Source organism: Nelumbo nucifera, chromosome 3 (assembly GCF_055504915.1).
Source record: "Nelumbo nucifera cultivar China Antique chromosome 3, China Antique-T2T, whole genome shotgun sequence".
In the NCBI taxonomy this organism is placed as follows: domain Eukaryota; kingdom Viridiplantae; phylum Streptophyta; class Magnoliopsida; order Proteales; family Nelumbonaceae; genus Nelumbo; species Nelumbo nucifera.
In genome coordinates, this window is record NC_142651.1 from 78,710,981 (window position 1) to 78,716,900 (window position 5,920).

The following is a 5,920-nucleotide window of genomic DNA, read 5'->3' on the forward strand; positions in this document are numbered from 1 at the left end:
TGGAATTTGAAAGTTGAAACAATCACCCCTTTCTTTCAACCCATCAAATCCAAGATATCAAGTAGAATAAAATTCATAGAAACCTTGATGCAAGTGTTAAAGGTCAAACATGATGAAGCTAAAACACTACCTAACAAGACAAAACTAATAAAATGTAATTATGTCCTATAACCAGTCAATACTAAAACACTCCCTATATTTTCATGATTTTACTAAAACCTATGGTATAATTGGTGTTTTACTAAAACATCCCCTATAATTTGCAATCAATTTATTTAATCGATTTTCAATTATATGAAAGTCAAAAATGATAGTTTTAACCCTAACATCCATTCAAATAAATTTAATCAAAAGAAACTAAAAACAAAAATTTCATTTTTTCCCCTTAGTAAAGCACGATCAACTAATTTTCTTTATTTTGTCAAATTTTTTTTCTATATAAAATAGTGTTTAAGGGTACTTTTGGAATAAGCAACCATGGGTCCATGCCCTTAAACATTTTCCACTTAGTTTAGACGATCATGTTACTATTTTCAGAAGGCAAAACAAATAGTTCTTAATGAAAGGTCCATTAAGTAAATAGGTTGCAAACTATAAGGGGTGTTCTTGTAAAATACAAACTATAAGGTAGGTCTAAGGATGTTAATGGACCGGCTTTGGATTGGACCCCATCCAATCTAAAATCAATTTGGACGGATTGGATGGACCAACAAGACATATTGGATTGGACCAATTCGGTCCAAAATATTTATTAGATTGGATTGGACCTAGTCAGTCCGTAATAAATTTATATTGGTTTGGGTTCGATTAAGCCAATATCTGGTCCATTGATATAAGATAAGAATATACGTGTCAATGGACCGGGTTTGGGTTGAAACCAATTTAAATCAAAATGAATTTGAATAGATTGGATGATCAAGACATTGAATTGGACCGGTCCAAATTGGTCCAAAACATTCATTGGATTGGATTGGACCTGATTCATTTATAATGGTCTCACATTGGGCTGGATCGAATTGGACCAAATCCAGTCCAATTGACACCCCTGTAAAACTATAAGTTCTAGTAACGACCCTTAAATTAATTTATGAAAACTCATGTTGTGTTTAGGCCGTTTTTAGCAAGAAAAAGGGTGAAGTGACACTATAATTTGTTATATGGAAATTTAAAACTTAACATGGAAAGAAAACATCAAATAATCATAATTTATAAATTGTGTAATGTAAAGTTATATCTTGATTCTTCTCAAATTCTAATCTCAGCGTTGATGTGCTAATGGAAAATTTGAGTTATATGTAAATGGGTTCTGTTTGAATAATCTTTTACTTTTGAGTCTTAAACTGTGAGAAACAAAAATTGAGTAAAAAGGTGGTTTGAGCATTTGGCAAAAAATGTTTAAAAGTAAAAAACATAATAATATAAAGCCAAAACACTTTTCGGCCTCGAAGTACATAACCCAATATCATGGCTTTATGCTTTTGGGCTTTGAAATCACAAATCCTGTAGCTTATGAGCTTATCCAAACAACTTTTTTTTAGGAACAAAACTATTATTAAAGAGAATGACACCAGGTCCATCTGAGGTAGGGGATGTGTTGGGCGGAAAATGTATGCCGTTTTTGAGTTATAAATTTCATCATATCTCACAAAAGCGCACACACACAAAATGCTTTGAATGTATCAATTTATTCTGGAATTCAGCCTTCTTTTTCCATTTCTTTAATTTGTCATTATTTAAATTATTTCTACTGTCTCCAGGAACTGTTTTCCTCCACTCGAAGATATCCCACCCAATGTCCTTTCCCAAACACCCTTTCCTTTATATCTGCAGTAAACAAGCTGGCTGCACTTTTACGTTTTATCCATTGTACTATACAAACCCAGCAGATGATTTATTTGATCGCTTTTGATCAATTCTGTTCCTTTATTTGTAAAACAGGACACATGTATCAATATTAACGCGAAGCTCCTTTTTTTTTTTTTTCCTTTTTCTTTATCGATAGTTTTGGCCTCTTCTCTCTCTGTATGCTTTGAGATTTCTCTTCTGGGTTTGGGACTTTGAGCCCCCTTTGAGTTAATTGGTAAATATTTGTTTTTCTCTTTGAATGGTTTTTGAATCGGTGCCCAGAACAATTTATTTTTCCTTGGTTGTCTGTTTTGTTCAAATCGTTCCTTACGATTTGAACTCCATGATTTCACTGCTTATATTTAGTTGCGTGTCCTCTGATTGGTGTTTCATCTGGAGGCGTCTGAGATCAAATTCCCCTGCTTTTCAGCTAAATATTTTAGCCTGTTTCTGGGGTTGGATATATATGGGCTGATTTTGGGCATTTCATGGGAGGTGTAGAGGATGATGAACCACCCTCAAAACGTGTGAAATTATCCTCTGGAGAATTGAGGAGCCCGTTGAATAATTCATCTCTTGCAGAGACCCTTACTGGCTCTTCGGGAGACTTGATGCCTCGACCTCTACCTTCCCAAGGGGACGAACAGATGGTTGGTACTCAAGGACTTATTGAAAGAGTGGAATTTGTCAGGATCATTACCAAGGCCTTGTACTCCCTTGGTTATGACAGGAGTGGGGCTCTTCTGGAGGAAGAGTCAGGGATACCCTTGCACTCCTCCATGGTGGATTTGTTTAGGCAGCAATTAATTGATGGGAACTGGGATGAGAGTGTGGCTACATTACACAAAATTGGTCTTATTGATGAAGGAACTGTGAAGTCTGCATCTTTTTTGATTTTTGAGTACAAGTTCTTTGAGCTCCTGGACAAGGGAAAAGTCATGGGTGCTTTGAAGACACTGAGGATAGAGATAGAACCTCTTGGAATTAACAAAAACCGAGTGCATGAGCTTTCTATGTGCATTATGTCTCTTTCACAGTCTGTGTTACTTGGGTGTTCCAGTCAAGGCAGTGTGAGTGCAAAATCAAGGTCGAAGCTTGTGGAGAAATTGCAGAAATTGCTTCCTCCCATGGTTATGATACCAGAAAGAAGATTGGAGCATTTAGTTGAACAGGCTCTTAATGTGCAATGTGAATCTTGTGTTTTCCACAACTCCTTGAGTGGTTCATTGTCACTGTACTCAGATCACCAATGTGAAAAAGATCAGATCCCTTCTCAAACACTGCAGGTAAGAACTTATATTTGCAGAGGCTATGAGGTCAGTTATTTCTTTTTATGCCAAACATGCTTTCTTATCTTATTTCTATTTTTTGGCTTGATTGGTGATTTATCAATGACAATGATTAGATGGTTAAGATGTCATCAACTTTTATCATAGGTCAGTCTTAGTTATTTATTTTTTGATACAATTACTCCAATTGGATTGAATTACCAACGAGAAAGAAACATCACTTCCATTTGTATGGATATGTAAGGGTTAGGACCAGTGCAAAAAACAGTCCAAGGCTGCCCTGTAAAATAACCTCCTTAATCGCATTCTGTTACAAAATAACCCTGAGCTTGCGCCCCCAAGCCAATATTTCTCTTTCAACCCCAGCCCTTGCTACATGTCAGCAAGGCTATTTTCAGATATTGTGGTCCATTTGAAAAAGCAAAGCAGTTCATGTTGGACACCAATATCCTTACCTTTCTTCTCTAATAGTCTAATCAAATGATCAAGAGTACAAGGACCTAAATCTGTTGAAGACAATTGTAAGACAACTACTTGGCAGTTTCCTTCTTCTATCAGATTTGAAAAGTTGAGATGGGATACCAGTCTGACACCTTGAAGAAGAACAAGCATCTTAACTCTCAAGTAGTTGCCAAATCATATTCTCCACCTTCTGCTCTTTGTCCTCTATGGTTCTTTCATTTCATTCATACCAAATACTCCATAATATAACTGCTCTTGTACAACACAAAGAATCTTACCTTGTTTGGTATGAGATTGAATTATATGGGAGGAAAATAGTTTCATCTCTGAGTTGGGGATAATACCAGTTGCTTCAAAAGCTTAATCAAATCAATTACATCATCCACCTCTTGCTCTTTATCCTCAAGGATTCTTGCATTCACTGCCACATACAACTTCTATGATGCAGTGCCAAGGAATCTTACCTCATTTGGTATGAGCTTGAATTACATTGGAGGAGAAAAGTTTCATCACCAAGTTGAGGATTGTACCAGTTATTTTAAAAGGTTTTAGGAATGGCACTTTTGCAACATAGGGGAAAGAGCAACAGGTGATTAGTGCTTTCCCCACTCCTGAAACTTGAAGTGAGAGGCACTATAACTTCTGTCTATATTGGAGCATCTTACAAGGGTTGGTAACTTGCAATGCTGCTTTTCAACAAAAGGCTTTGATTTTTAGAGAAGGGCCAACCTTGAAATCCTTTGCCAGAAAAGAAGGGGCATAGGGAAGATGTGTCATGGGCACCCAAAAAAACCTAAGAGCATGCATAAAAGAATCATAATGTTTCAAAAGCCCAAATTCTTTTTTCCTTACCAACAAGGGAATTTCTTTAAGGGTATCTTAAGAGTGAAGCAACCTTCCTAAATTAAGGTGATATAAAGATTGAAAATTTAGGAACCACAAACAGTGCACGATGGACCTCAGAAGCCACCAGTCAAAACGTTCGTCCCCAGCTCGGTTCAGGTGTATAATCTACTGGGGCCGCTGTAGCAAGTACTTATCAGATTACCGGCCGGGAAGAAATTCCGGTCCTTTGGACGATGAGACCTGCTATATCATTTAATCCTTCTGGTCAGAATTAAATAGGCTGAAATTAATGATCTTATCTGGGTTGACCCAAGCAAGGAATTCAACACCGATTATATGTGTAAAAAGTAAAAACAATTAATCCAAATCAGATTCGTGCTCAAAGAAATACATAAGCTTACACAATAAAATATTCAATTGCTAAGGTTGTTGATCTAAACCAGGTTGTCGTGAATTAATTCAGCTTCTGAGAGCAAGAAAAGTTAGGCATGCATGGATGAGCTGTTGTGTTGATAGCCGTGTCGGTATCTGAGAATTAATAGAAAATGCTAGTCAGTTGCCAAATATGGAAGAATGAACTTACTGGGTAAGCACCTTCGTCGGGAGATTCACATAAAGTGCTACCATGTACCAGTTGTTTTAACTTTTAAGGTGACCATTGTGTAATATTAAATAAAGGGTGAATTGCTGAAACCTCCGTGAAGTTTTTGATTGTTGCTGAAATATCTCTTAAAGTTTTGATAATTATTATCATCTTCTCTGAATTTTTTGATATAATTGCAAGTAGACCCTTTTTGTTAAAGTCTTTTAAAAGAGGCATAAAAATGTCCAAATACCCTTACAGCTACTTTTGATCAAAATGTTTATTTTCTAATTTTCTCTTCATATGAATGACTAGTTCAAGCCCTTCCAACCTCTTTCTTGAAATTGATTAATTTTTCAATTCCCCTTCATATTGATCCTCAAATGTAAAGCTGCAATTTTAAATTCTCTATTTTCTTTTTGTTTATAAGCTTTTATTGTTTTCTTCTTCTGTAAAGAGCAGTCTCAATCATAATTGCATGGGTTGTTTTAATATTTTTGTGCCCATTTTTAGAACATTTTAATAGAGGGGATCTACTTGCAATTGTATAAAAAAGTTCAGAGGCGATTTAAATTGCCAAACTTTAAGGAGGATTCGGAAACAGTCAGAAACTTCAAGGAAGGTTTCAGCAATTTACCCTTAAATAAAAATAAAAATAAAAGTTTTCAATTCATTGTTTCAGTGGCTTATATGATGATTTTGAATGAATTTGTTTCCTTTTTGGTACAATTGGATGAATTTGATGGAAACATCAAAGCTATATTTGGTTTGAAGGAAAATGTAAGGAAAGGTAAGAAAACCTTTACAACCCTAGTATTGGTTTCCCTATCTTTCCCTACCTTTTCCTCCAAACCTAACATAGCCAAGGTTCAAAGTATCGACACATATCGGCCCA

General features: G+C 35.8%; 1 pseudogene; it reads left to right on the top strand.

Moving 5' to 3' along the window:
• The first annotated feature begins 2,333 nt into the window (after positions 1–2,333).
• Positions 2,334–3,292, top strand: LOC104610251 (WD repeat-containing protein 26 homolog pseudogene; annotated as a pseudogene).
• The last annotated feature ends 2,628 nt before the right edge of the window (positions 3,293–5,920 follow it).